Here is a 14,866-nt window from a genome sequence, read left to right as displayed (position 1 = left end):
CCTTGTCATATGAAAAATGGCAAAAATTGGTAGGAAAAGTGTTTTCATTCTGGGATCCAGAAAAGTACCGAACCAAGCTAAAATGACCTCCGTAGTACTTAGCAGCTGAAGAGCTCATACCACAGCCAGCCTGGCTGCGGTGGCACCAGTAAAACCTAGAGGTCACCCTTGATGCAAGATGTGAAGGAGGTGATCCTGCCCCTCTAATGGGCTCTTGTGAGACCCCACTTGCAGCTCTGTGTGCAGTTCTGGTGTCCTCAACATAAGAAGGGCATGGAGCTGATGGAACAAGTCCAGAGGAGGGCCACGAGGATGATCAGGGGACTGGAGCACCTCCCGTATGAAGACAGGCTGAGGAAGTTGGGGCTGTTCAGCCTGGAGAAGAGAAGGCTGCGTGGGGACCTCATAGCAGCCTTCCAGTACCTGAAGGGGGCCTATAGGGATGCTGGGGAGGGTCTCTTCGTCAGGGACTGTAGTGACAGGACAAGGGGTAATAGGTTGAAACTCAAACAGGGGAAGTCCAGGTTGGATATAAGGAAGAAGTTCTTAAGTGCCCAAGGCAAGCCCACCTGTGGCTTACCTGGCAAAACAGCACCTGCCGGGTACTGGGAAATAATGTGGGATGGTGTGGGCTGTGTTTGTGATTCCTGAGCTCTGAAATCCTGTTTTACATCAATGTTTCTCCCACTCATTTTTATTTCTCTTTCTCCCCACCACATCCGTACTGCTCTTCTTCCGGGGAACAGCTTAGGCAGCCTCTGCCGGAGGGAGAAATACTGGTCACTGTCTGGAGCTTGCTTTTGAGCAAGGTAAACAGGGAGCAGACAAGGTCCACAGGAAGCCATTTGGCACCATGTAGAACTGCCTTTATCAGCACCACAGTGCTCCTGTCATCCGCAGGATGCAGCCTGGCACTACTCACTTCTTCAGCTGGCTTAGTTATGATGAGATGCTGCTGCTTTATACCAATAATGTGAAGATTCAGGCAGTACCTGTTGCTACATCCCCTGGGTGCTGGGACCAAAGTGCCAAATCTCAGCTCTTGAGTAAAACTTAGTGAGATGCTGAGTTCCAGCTTTGGAGTGGAGGCAGCCAGAACAAAACTAAGCAAGCCTGTCCCCATTGGTGCTTATACAATGCCACGGTTATGACTGCTGCTTCATGGGTTGAGGAAGAGCGTGTTGGAAGTGTTTCTATACCAAATAAACCCAGAACCAAGTACAACAAACCACAGGGTGAAGCAGAAGCGTGGTGGAGACACAAACAAGCAGAAGATGAGGACTGGGGAAGGGCTGCCCTGAAATGCAGGCAGAAGTGGGCAGACAAACACCCAAACTCCCCCAGTGAGCCCAGGAGCGGGCTTCTCTTTCCCAGTCTTGTCCTGAGAATGACTTTCTCGACAGTTTTAGGCAAGTAATGTCACTTCTGGACTTCCCTTTTCTCTCTTAAAAATGAGGTTGCTGCTCTTATGCCTCCATGAGCAGTCCTCAGAGGACTCTCACTGCTTGCAAGAGCCACCAACCACTGTGTGAGCTTTACCTTGGAATGAGGGGGTTAGCCCCAAAGCGCACCCTCCTCCTATTACAGGTCCTGTGAAAGCTGGAAGAGCCCCTCTGCTGTTGGCAGAGCAGGAATCCAGGTGGGACCATAGGGAAGGGCTCCCCTGGGCAGCTCGGAGGTGAGTGCAGGAGAGGAAATCCGCTTTCAGCACTGTTGCTGCTGCTCTACATGCTAGCCTAGACATAATGGTATTATTGCAGTGCTGGTCAGATTAAAGCAGTGGGGAATACAGCCACCTTATTTAAGGGCAGCTAAGCAAGCATATTTTATTTAATGAAGTGTCCTGGTGCAATTTTGGCATTAGACCTGTCCTTGTTGGTCCCTGTGTCTCTGATGGGTACAGGGATACATGATGCTGATGACAGCAGCTGAAACGGGTTTATTTGATGAGGAACCAGCACCTTTGGCTGAGGATTTTAGCTGCAATCAGCCAGCAACTGTTCAAGATTATGATATTAAAAATATACTTTTTAACTACAGTTAATTGATTCTCATGGGAAATTAGCATGCGAGGGGCCATTTACTCTCTGTTTATCGCTGCACTTTGCTAAATGAACTCGGCACTGCTCTCTGCTACTGTATTTCCACTGTGATCAGTGAGTGTCCTTGTACCTCAGCAATGCCAGGCTTCGATTTTAGAAGACAGAGGCTAATGGAAGACAGGGGCTATCACAGCCAGGGCAGGCAGCAGCCACCCGGCTCTGTGGATACCAGTGGATGACAAATGCTGCCGGATTGTTTCAGTTATTCCATGGATGCTGTGCCATACCCTGCATCCCCATATTTCTTACTGCTGCTTTCCTTTTCCTGCCCCACTGCAGCTCCATCTGGGAAGGCAGAGCCACGTGCGTGTCTCCAGGCTATACATCAAAACTAGGCTTTCTGCAGCCGTGGCTCTGCAATAAACAAGGAGGAGAGCGTGTCCCTGCTTGACTGGTACGTTAAGCAGATGTTCAGTATCTAGACCTCATTTCAGGCAGGCGGAAAAAAGAAGGAAGGAGAAGAGGGTGATTTTCTCCCCTCCCCAACAGCCCAGTGATGCCCTTGCAAACCTTCTGCGATGCGACGCCAGCCTGCAAATTCAGCGTTAACATCTGTTCCTGAGCTGCTGGCTGGATTGCAGGGATGCTACCTCCCAGGGTATTGGAGCGTGTGTGAAGCTGGCTGCAGCTGCAGAGACGGAAAGGGCTAAAAGGATGCTTTAGAGCCACCAAGGAAATGCTGAGAGAATATGCTAGAAGCTGGGGGGTTATCAGGCTGTGTCACATCCGAGCTGGCCGCTTCAACTCCCCTTCAAGCCAGTGTCCTTTGTATTTATTTCATACAGAAGCAGCTCAATTTATCATAACTTCCCTGTGTGAAAGGCTTATTATTGTCAGTTGCTGTTATTATTCTCCAAGGTTACACAGCATCTCGGTGGTAGAAATGCAGCCCTAAGAATGAGCTGAGGCTTCTTGGCTCTTGATCCCTTTTTCACATCCATCCGGATACCTTTGCCCTCACCCACAAGCAGCAGCAACAGGGAAGTGTCCCACTGGCATAGGGATGTAATAACTGTTGTTAATATGACAGGGATGTCAAGGCACGAAATGTGGGCTAATTAATGTGTAATGTGCCCTAGTTATTTGGGGAGAGTATAGGTACTGCTCTGTCTGGACTGGACACAGTTAAGATGAGGTGGCTTGCTCCATTTCATCCGAGGGGTGAGAAGCAGAGCTCAGTTCTCAGCCCTGTGCCTCAGCTAAGAGGTCAGCCTTCCCCTTACCAGCTTAATCACTTCCTTCCCACCTTCGCCTATGCAGACAGTTGTTAAAATACCCCCCCCCCATGTTCCTATTTAAGTTGTTTTAACTGCACAAATGACTTCTATGTAGGTACAAGAAAGACACCATCAAAATCGCACTGATGGCAGAGCATCCATGGGGCAGGCTGGTAGATTCCGAGTGTTTTGTGGATGAAAATGGAAGGGCAGTGCTGCCTTTTTCAAGCTGTCCCAGAATAAATCCATCACTGAGCAGAACTGCTTTAACCTGTGTGCTTCATAAGGAAAAATTGCCTTGCAGCAGCAGCCCAAAGATCACCACAAGGGGATGCCTGAAGCAAAAACCATCCCCGGGCTGCACCAGGATCCCCAGCATTCCGCAGGACAGTGAGCAGGCTGGTTTCCTCCACTTGGCCACTGGAAAAATTCAAAGAGCATCAGTTGTGGTGACCACTATTAAAGCTGGGTGAATGCTTCAGCTTCCCATCATAACAAAAAGGGTTATCCTATAGTAAGACTTCTCCTTAGTCCTGGAAGAGTGACGCTGGAGCCATGCTAGAGGTGAGAAACAAATTTCTGCTGGCTTATCATGGAATCATGGAATGGTTTGGGTTGGGAAGGACCTTAAGATCATCCAGTTCCAACCCCCTGCCACGGGCAAGGGCACCTCACACTAAACCATGTCACCCAAGGCTCTGTCCAACCTGGCCTTGAACCCCGCCAGGGATGGAGCATTCACAGCTTCCCTGGGCAACCGATTCCAGTGCCTCACCACTCTCACAGTAAATATATTCTTTCTTATATCCAACCTGAACTTCCCCTGTTTAAGCTTAAACCCATCACCCCTTGTCCTACTGCTACAGTCCCTGATGGAGAGCAGCTACTCCTCAGCATCAAGGCAAGGATGCGGGCAGGGATGCAGCCGCATCCTGCTCTCCAGCCACGCTCACCTTGCCTTGTTTTCAGCAGGACTTGCAAGAAAGAAGAGATTAAAGTCCTCTGGGCAGGCAAGGTCAGTTATTGAAGCGCCATATGTTTTACATGTGATTGATGGCTCGCAGGCAATGAGGCTGTGCAGCTTCACTGGGCCTAAGGGACTGAATCTGGACCCCATCGAAGGAGCCAACAGCTCCCTCAGCTTCCATTTGTTCCCCCACCTCTGTGCTTCAGAAAAGAATGAGCATTTTACAGGTTGAGGAAGCAGGAAAAGGGAGAAAACAAAATCTTTGATTGATTACTTTGCTAAAAGGTAGTTGAAAATCGCTCCTGCCCATTTTGCATCTCTGCTCAGGGCAGTGACACCGAGGAAGCAGTGAGGAGTCGGTGGGCACAGGGGCAGTTTGGGCAGTTTTCTGTTCTTTTAAGATAAGACAAAAAGAACTGGGGGCAAAGGACTCATGGGAGGAAAGCTGCTTGGGGTACAGAGTCAATTCAGAGAGACAATACAGTGCTTGAGCGCAGGGAAAGAAGTGATGTAGCAGAACACAGGGCTCTGTTTCCAACTGTGTGGAATACCTGGGGCTTTGGGGAGGCTTTTGCAGGAGTTTGCCCTTTGTCAGTGCTTCTGAAGGCAGTGGCCACCCCAGCACCCGCCCGGCTCAGCTCTGGCCACTGTGGTGCTGGGCACTGAGTGATGATGGCAAAGGCCACTGCAGCTGTAGCAGAGCACCCAGCGCTGGTAGCTCACTGGGGTAAACTGGCAACCAGGGCTGGAAAGGAGGAGGTGAAGGGCCACGGAGGTGATTTTGAGTGGCAGGGGGAGAAGCCGAGGGTGTTTGCTCAGCAGACGTGCTGAGGCTGCCCAGCACAGTGAAAGCTGGATCCCTTCCTTCCTCTGAGCCGCTCTCATCCAACAAAACCACGAGGCCAGAGGCTGAGGTTTATGGCTGGTGTGTCTGAAACAAATCAAAGGATAGAGGATTTGGCTTGCCTGAGCGCGGCAGGGAGCGTGCCAAGTCTTTCATGTAGGAGCACAGCCGAGGTGTTGCTGTGTGCTGGGTCAGGGGTGGCGCATCCTGATGGGCAGGGACTGATGGTGACAGCAAGGGATGGGCCGGGGATCACAGATATGGACCAGAATTAACAGAAACAGCATCAAATAGACTGTGCAGCTCAGTGCAACAGAGGAAAGCTGGATGGCACCCCAGGGGTCTGTGGTCCCCTTTAGAGACCTGCAGTTGCACTGTGCTGCTTATCCCCTGCCTTCCCAGCCCCTTCCCCATTCCACCTCCATCCTGTGGCAGAGGTTGGCCATATAAAAGGGCAGGATTTTGGAGACGAGATGAAAATGGCCTTTTATTTCCTTCCATCTGTGTTTGCTCGCTCAGTTGTCTGCCCGAGTTCCTAAATCAGAACTTAGCCCCCATCGCCTCCCTCCTAGTTTCTCTGCCTTGTGATCTGGATTTTCCCTGGGCATTTTTCTACCTCTTGGGCTGTGAAATTTCCCGCTATGGCCATCACTTGAATTTACACACTCAATGCAAAGGCTGACAAGCGGAGATAAGAAGTGTGGAAGCCATGAGAGGGGGATATGGTTTGTATAAAGCATTCAGAAATAATGGGAGAGCATCGAACTGGGTGGCAGGAATGGCTCCACAGCCTGAGCCCACTGTACTGGGACAGCTTTGGGATGGAGACAGGTATGAGGCTGGAGGAAAGCATCTCTCCTTAGCAAGTTGCTAGAGGAGCAGCAGCAGGAACTCCTGCACGAGCTGAGCCAGACAGAAAGAAGCATTGTCGTGTCTATTTTTGGGTTTTGTGCTGCTGCTCTTCACAATCCCATCCAAATACATCCCTTTAATGGATGTTGCCCGAGAGGAAGCACATACATCCTCCTGTGAGAGGGTGCCTGTGCCTGTAAGCCTGTTTTCCCAACACTATAAATTGGTCCTATAAAAGATGTTACCTCTCCCTGCCTCTCCTTAATAACTTGGTGCTGTGGCTATAACAACACTTTGCTGCCTTCATATTTTTCACCAGGACTCCAGCCCCTCCTCCCCGCTCCTTTTTACCTTCTGGGTAAAGAACAGCACTCAGCACAACCAGGCAGGTAAGCATCCCAGAATCCCAGCATCCCACCCTGGTGGCAGCCACTGGGTAGGGCAGGAGTGGCTGGGTACATGGATGTCAACAGAGGGGCCTGGGGAGGATGCTTTGGGAGAAGGTGGGATGCTGGTACAGAGGGGAGGGCAGTGGTGATGGGGCCACATGAGGCTGTGGGAGATGGGTCTGGGTGGCTCAGGTATGGACAGTGAGGTCCTGGACCGCACCCCTGGGGCTGTAAATGCACTGGGTTTTGATTCCCCTTCCCGGGATGATCACTCTGTCACCACATCCCACAGAGAGCCCAGCCCCAAGATGGGAGCTGCGACGGGGACTCAGCATTCCATGTGTGAGAAGAGCATCTTTGCTGCCCTGATCAAGCAAAGGCAGTAAGCGCCCACCCAATGGACGGTGCTGCCCCACACCAAACCAGTGAATCTCAGGGTGAGATGGAGCAGCAAGAGTGCCTGTCTGGTGCTGGGGCAGCCCATCTCCTCCCCACACCCTTGGCACAGTGTCAGGGCCCATGGAGAGCATCATGATGTCCCGTGCAACGCAGAAGAGAATGGAAAGGGAGACTTCCAGTCTCATTTAGAAACTGTAAATGCACATCTCCCCCTGCCAAGTGAACAAGCAGGGAACTGCTCATCTGCACCCAGTTCCCCCCCACCCAGCACCACTGGGACCAGTAGCAAAGTTAGGTCCTGTCTGCATGACAGGCATCCAGGACCTGCCAGGTCTTCGTGCAGCTTGGGACTGCTCCTCTTCCTCGCGTGCGCAGGGGATGTAGCAGAGCAAACTGCATCTGAAAGTTCCTGTTTCCAGGATTTCCTTCCCCTGAGGATCCTGAAGACCTCGGAGCCCTTTCACTGAACACTGCAGATGAGGCTGTGGTCCTTCAGAACTGAAGGTATCCCTTGGGTGCACACAGTGTTAGCAGAGCACAAACCAGGCATCAGGGTGGTGTATATTACAATAGTAAAGGTTTAAAATAAGCCCGTAGAGGTTACTCTTAGAGGTGAAACTTTGATGTATCCTTTGGCCACCGGGTAAAGCCTTAGGAACTATCAGTCGTGGTTCACCTCTTTTTGTCCCACTTGTATGCATGGCTGGGTACCCTAGGGGTAATGTGGCGGACCTGTATGCTGGAGAAGATTAATGCATCTGGGGTCAGTTGTATCTTTAGACTTAGAAACGGGACTTAAACATGATGATCCTCTTGGCTGTTCATTGTGTGAAGGAAAAAGGGAATATTTTGACCACACAGCAGCTTTCTAGTGTCTGAAGGGGGCCTACAGGGATGCTGGGGAGGGACTCTTCATCAGGGACTGTAGTGACAGGACAAGGGGTAACGGGTTAAAACTTAAACAGGGGAAGTTTAGATTGGATATAAGGAGGAAGTTCTTTCCTGTGAGGGTGGTGAGGCACTGGGATGGGTTCCCAAAGGAGTGGTAAATGCTCCATCCCTGACAATGTTCAAGGCCAGGTTGGCAGAGCCTTGTGTGGGATGGTTTAGTGTGAGGTGTCCCTGCCCGTGGCAGTGAGTTGGAACTGAATGATCTTAAGGTCCTTTCCAACCCTGACTATTCTGTGATTCTATGGTTTAGAAAGCAGCAGACCTCGTCAGCTCGTCACGTCCTGGCCAATAGCTTGGGCAAAACCAAGCAGCTGAAATGTCGGCTCTCTCACTCCAGCCGAGATGGTTTACAGAAGATCCCACCCCCTTGCCATGGTTCATTCCCTCTGAGCTAAGCTGTGACCCTCCTGCTGCAACGCTGCAGTGAGTTGCCATCAAGAGCAGCCTCCTCCTTGCTTTATGCCATTACAGGAAAGCACGGCCAAGTATTTGCATGATGGCAGCTGTAATGAGCTGGTTTTCTGATGATGCTGTCATCTTGTCATCGTCCTGACAAATTAACTCTTGCTCAAACCCCCCATTTCAACTGGCTAAAATGGTAACCATTATTGCTCTATTAGTATTTCGGTGTACAGTAGCAACACTGGGAAAATGCCAGGACGTTGTAGGTATTAATGCTTCTTTGCTTGTCAGGGTATGTGGGTCTTAGGTGTGGGATGTGGGTGATTTAAATAATTCCCACAGATTCATCAGCTTCCCGTGTCACATGTATGGGGACAGGAGGAATCACACGCACAAGCATGCTTAACTAGGCAGCTGTCTAAGGGAGCACTTTCATCTACAAGCATTAACCATCTACTGCCAAACAGATCAGGGGAAGAAAAGGCATATTCCCTTGTCAGAGGTTTGCCCTGTTTCCTGCTGTCTTTGATGACAGCATCCTGCATGTGAGAGATGCTCCCAGCATCACGTCAGTGTTCAGTGCATTTGGCACAGTGAAACACAAGGGCTCTGAGTAAATCGAACCTGGTTGGCAGGAAGCTGGTGAGTAACAGGAATAAACTAAAAGAACCTTTGTAATCTGATGGGAAGAGGCCTATTTCACAAACCCCAATGAGCAGGGGGTCACCAGCCGCACAAACCAGAAGAAACCCCAAATGAGTACCCCATAAAATGAGGAGAAATTTAATATAGGGGAAAAGGAGTCACAAGTTTTCCTAGTTCCGTGTACTAAACAGAGGCTTTCAGAGAGATGCTCTGACAACACACATTTAAATATGCAATGGTCATGTATCTGTAGTGCAGCAGGGATCTCCAGCCACAGGTACCGCCCGCAGCAAACGGGCTGTGGGGTCAGGAAAGGAAAGTACTGGCTAAATCCAAACATTTCCATTGCATCAGGAAAACTCTTGCCTATGATTTGCCCAAACGCACCGCCGCACATTGGTCAGCAGCGTTTTTGGGGCATGTGCAATGTCACCCGGTGCTGTTGGACGCAGGGAAGCACACTGGTGGCCACCATCTCCTCAGCTCGCTACAGGCAATTGTAAAGCATCTCTTGGGGCTCCAGACTTTCTGCCCCTTGGGTTGGGATCGCATGGTATTTCTCAGGCCATAAGTAACCCATCTCCCTGTGTTCCCCCTGGAGTAAAGCAGGGGGTGTTACAACGAGGGTCCCCATGGGCTCAGAGGGTATCGGTGGTGTTGCTGCTGGCTGACTCCGCACCAGGCTGTTGGGAAGCGTTTTGCTGCTGTGGGTGGGAGGTAGACTCAGGTCCTCCTGTTTCCCAAGGTGTTTGTCATTCCCAAACCCAGGTCTCTTGACACATCAGGTGTAATTTTTACCGTGGATGCGGGCTGTGAGTCTCCATCCATTGCTCCGTGCTTTAATCTATTTCCCTGGGAGCTGTGTGGGGCCCCGGCACTGCTCAGCCTGTGCTGGCACCTCTCCCATCCGTGTTTCCTGACTCCCCGCGTGCAGGAAGCGGTTTTTGGGATGTTGCGGATATTCTTTGTTTCTGCTTCCTATTTCATTTCCTGCTCAACCCCCTCAGCCGGGTGCGTGTGCTGCTGACAGCCTCCTGCTTCCTTGGTTTGGTCTGCATCCCACCATTTATACTCTGTAATAGATGGAAAAGGCTGGGTTTTGGTAACTGGTGTTAGCCTGGGCAATACCCACGTGCCTGGGTATGGCACTGGTGTGCCTGTTCCTGCCAAAGCGCCACAGCTTTTGGCCAGGCTGCTCCATCCTTCCAGGAGACCCTTCCTGATGGCTCCTGCTCTGCAATATGCTCTCCTTTGGGTGCTGGGGGAGCAGAGCGGGTTTGGGTGCAGGTTGAGGGCCTGACTCCTTCTTCTCGGCCTGGCTAAATGGCTTCATTCCCACAATTAACGCGCGGCGGCACGCTGCGAGCGCCGCCAAAATCCCGTCCCTTTCTGACTGCATTGTGGCTTTTCCTCTGGTTTCCTTTGTTCGGGATTAAACGGCCAACTAAGAAAGAACACAAGCGAAGTCTTTCAATAACGACCTGGACCTGCTGGTGCTCTAGAAACCCCCGAGTGCCCGGGCTGGTGACACAAACAAAAGGCTGTGGCTGACGTTTTCCCACTGTGACTGCTTTTTGGCAGCGGCCGGCCCTGCTCAACCTGACTTGCATGATAAGTGCTGTGCCTTAGCGAGCCAAACGTTAAAAGGCTTTGAAAACTGGGACCCCTTCGTGTCTCAGATTGACCTTTAAGACTGATGGGCACTTCTCCTCGGGCTGTTGATCCCTGCATCGTAGGCACAGGTACCTTCCTCAAGGATGCTCACCCTGCAGCGCTTGGAGGGCATCTGCTCCCCCTACCCCCCCTCCCAAATAGAGATGAAGCTGCTCCTGGTTTCCTTCTCTTGATGTAAAAAGGCATTAAGTTAAGTTTCAGCCTCAACAGCATGGTTTTAGGGTTTTTTAAGTGCACAATTCCTTAGGAAATGTTTCCATGAGCTGTAGCATCAGACGCTGCTGCGAGGGCAGCAGCTGCCCAGGAGTGTTCAACAGGCACTTAAACAGAGCGAGAGCAACTCCCATTGCTGGTAAGGCACCCTTCAAAGAACATTTCTCTCTTGTTGCTTAAGGTAAGGGAGAGACTTCATTTTCCCCCTGCTGATGCTTCCCCCTGCCTGTGCCCTGGGCCCAGGCAGGCATCTCCTTGTGCCTCTGCTGCCTTCACAGCATTTGCTGCTACCAGCTCTGGTTCAGGGATGGGGTGGCACAGATATATCTGAAACCTATGGCTTTTCCTTGTTAATTTTAATGAATAAAGGGGTCCTTTTTTGTTTTGCCCAGAAGAAGCAGCCGTGGGAGCAGAAAGCTGACAGCTATTCCTGGGCTCTTGCGTCCTCAAAGGGGGAAAGGGCTGGAGCTGAAGTGCTTGTTAGGTAGCAATTGGCAGTGCCAGAAAGTGGGTTTCTGCTATGCAGAATGTGTGTGTGCAGCGAGGAGGCCGTGCTTGCCTTGCTGGTGCCCAGGTGAGTGCAGCTCTGGGCTGGGAAAAGATGGGCATGTCCATTGGTCCCGTCTCATGAAGCTGGGAGCGTTGCATTGGGATCAAACCTGCCCAATTCCTTGTGGGCAAAAGGTTATAATTCACTGAGAACCTGCTTGGGAATAAAATAAGTTATTTATTTGTGGAAAGTAGGGAATATTGAGGGGGATGTGACTGGCAGCCTGGTGGCAAGTGGCAGATCGGTTTTATGGCTTATAGTCCATTAATTACCATAGGGTGTTGGAGAGATGCTAATGCTGCTGGCGCAAGGACCAGCCCCACTCTTCCGCCTCAGGTGCTGCTTCATGCACTGTGAAGTCATCTGAGCTTGCATGAACATAGAAATGGGCTGGCCCTGTGGCAAAGGGGTCTCCCTGCTGCTTGTTTTGGCAAACCCTGTGCCGTGTCTTATCCCCCTCAAGCGCCATGAGGATGCTGATGCTCCTGATGGTCACCAGGCTTGGAATCATTTTGGAGCCTCAAAGGCTGGATGGTTATTTTTGTTTTCTATGTGTTCAGCCACTGCCAGCAGTCTGACAGCTGATCTGGTTAAGGTCAGAAATCGGTGAGATTGGATCTTTCCATAAGCCAAAAGGAGCCCGTGGGCAGATGAGCACCAGGCATGTGCCATCACCAGGGGGTTTTCCCATTTCTATCATCTAAGAATGCACCGGGGAAAAATGAGGGGTCTTACAGGGGAATTGGGATGGATAAACCTTGCATTGTCAGGAGTGGACAATTTGGTATCTGTCTTGTCCCATCAACAGCTTCCTATGGGCTCTCCTGTCGTGGCTCTTCGTCCCAGCAGCATTCATCCCTGCTATGGTAGATGGGGAAGCCAAGGCAGAGATGGCCAATACTTACCCGCTGCCCCTGGGCAGGTCCTGTCTGGAGTCCAAAATGTAGTTTACAAATCCTAACTCTTTAACTATAGCCCCATCTAATGGTGTGATCCCAGCTGCTCCCTGCTCCACGCTGGCGGTTGGGTGGATGCAAACCCATGTCCGGAGCTGGGGGCTCCTCATGGTGTGCCAGCGGTTCTGCTGTGCCAAATCCAGCCCTTCGGATGTTCCTGGCCCAGGACACAGCAGCAGCACAGGCTGCCACTGTCACCATGCTTGGCCATGCATGAGGTTCCCCCCTCTTTTATTTGCCTCCCACCCTCCCTGTTTACTGGCATAAAACCCAGCAGCCCCCGTGACCACTCTGATGAGGAACGTTGGGCTCTAGCTCCTGCCACCCCAGCGTGGCCGTGCTTGGATGGATGCTCGGGGAGCAGCAGGATTTGTGCTGCAGGAGCCTTGTCCTCCAAGGCCCTCTTCTGCAGCCAGGTCGGTGTCTGGCGCAGCATTCCAGGGCAATGCAGAGCCAAGGGTGTCAGCAGCTTGGTGCCACCAGTGCTCCTCCACAGCAGGGTGGGCAGTAGGTGCTCCCGTGTACATATAAGCAGCACTGGGATTAATGGAAAACAACTAACGGGAAGCTCTGTGATCCATAGTCTGAAGGGTGCCCTGCACGCACACAGCGGGAGCACATCACCAGCAGCTCCATGGGACATGCTGTCCCAGCCACATGCACTGGCTGCTGTGGGGACCAGGACACTGCCTGCATCGCGGGCAGAGCCATGGGGGCATGGCTGCCTCCCAGCCCTTTCCAGCAAGGAAAATGGGGAAAATCTCCAGCAACACCATGGAACTGGCCCAGTGCATACAGCCGTGTCCCTGGGCTGAACCCCTGCAGTCGTGCAGAGCCGTGCACTAATGTCCCAGTGGCGACAGAAAGTTCACCTAATGGTGATTTTAATTGAATTTAAATGCTATGTATGGTGAAGGCATGGAAAGCCGTAGGAAATTAAGGAAGTGAGGCTCATTTGCAAGGACAGCAAAGAGGACACATGCCCAGCCAGCAGCCAGCCGCTGGTCTGTATCCCCCACCTTAAAACCAGGTGAGAGCAGGGTTTTTCCAAGCCTTGCAGAGATAAATGCTCCCAAAGCAGATTCCCCATGCAAGAGGAGGAGTGCCGGTGGGTATTTCCCACTTTCTCCGTTCATGAGGTTGTTCCCTGAGCTCCCACATGGCACGGTCCCCAAGACCCTCATGCTGGTTGAGTTGGAGCAGGGATGGTGATGCTGGGGCTCTTGGGGAGCCCTGTAGGAGCATTAGAGCATTGAGAAGGAGGTGGCATCACTGGGCATCATCCCTTTGGCTCCAGACCGTGCAGCACGGTGAGAGCGAGCCCCATCTCTCCCACAGCCCAACCCCAGCTCCACGTTACGCACTAGCCCTCAGCAGCACAGAAATCTGTGCACCCAACGCCTGTGCCCTTCTGCTATTTCTCTTTTCACCATCGTTTTTGGCCTTTGCCCTTCCCAAGGGGCTCCTCCTGCAGCAGGGGCTGGACCAGGATGCTCTGGCATGGCTGTGGCTGGCTGGGCTGGCACACACCAAGGCAGGGCATGCAGGAGGCTCCTTGTTTCCCTGTGGTTTCCATTGGCTTCATGGCCACTGGAAGGCCCCCCCACCGGAGGCTGGGGGGGGGGAAACCCGGTGTTGCTCCCAGCAGAGAGGCCGGCTGAGCAGAAAGCGGCTCTTTGTGGGGTGCCTTCTGCTGGGGGGGGGAGCGCTCACCCCTGTTTATCCAGCACTGGCTGGCTGGCTACAAAAGGCTACCTGTACAAACGGGTTTTGGCACCAGCATCCCAGGGAATGCCAAGGGAAAACACTGTCGCCAGGCTCCAGGAAAACAGCGTTACTCATGCGGGGAAAATAACCCTGAGAAACTTACAGGGATTTATTCAGTGTGGCTTCATCTCCAATGGGCAGCAAAGTGCCTGTGAAGAGCAGTGCTTTTCCTCACCTACGTCACCCAGCTTGCTTCACCTGGGGTCTGAGCAGGCTTCAGGGTCCCCACTCCTCACTGAGGGACACAGCAGGACACAGGGCAAGGGACGGTTTCGCTGCTGGGGTGCTCCCCATGCTCTGCTGTGCCAGGGCAAAGCCGGGTGCTGGGGCACTGTCTGAGGGCATGGCAATAGGCACAGCTGAACCGAGCACTGAAACACCTCCTGCCTTGCTCTTCCCATCACCAGCCCAGCACTGAAGTCGCTTCGCTGCGTGTATGAAGCAATACAAGGCTTAATGAGAGAATTCAGGCGTTAAAACCTTCTGGTCCCTGCAAACCAGAACCACATTTACAGGCATCAGGTAAAGCTCCGCTGGTTGCTCTGCAATCTCATCTGACTATCCTGGCACAGGGTAACTGCAAAGTAACTTCCTGGTGGTTTTATGGCATGTAGCAAAGATAAGGGCATGAGAAGTTGGATTCAAGTCAATAAGTGACTGTTTAAACCCTCCAATGCAAAGGGCAGGACCTTGTGTGGCTTACGCTAGCTTGGAAACCCCTTTTTGCCCCCTGGTGTGGAGCTGCCCTTCAGCTCTGAGCACCACAGAGTGATGGCTGAGACGCAAAGGCTGTTTCATCCGGCACAAGAACCCGGCAGTGAGGAGGAACCATCCCATGAGCAGCTGAGGAAGGTTCCACTGCGGCTGCATGGGCAGCCCCTCGGTCCGTGCTACCGAGCCTGTTCCCACCTGCCCTAAACTCGGTCCCCTGCACCCTG

This window comes from Lathamus discolor, chromosome 5 (genome assembly GCF_037157495.1).
Source record: "Lathamus discolor isolate bLatDis1 chromosome 5, bLatDis1.hap1, whole genome shotgun sequence".
Lineage (NCBI taxonomy): Eukaryota > Metazoa > Chordata > Aves > Psittaciformes > Psittacidae > Lathamus > Lathamus discolor.
Note: the sequence above shows the minus strand (reverse complement) of the source record.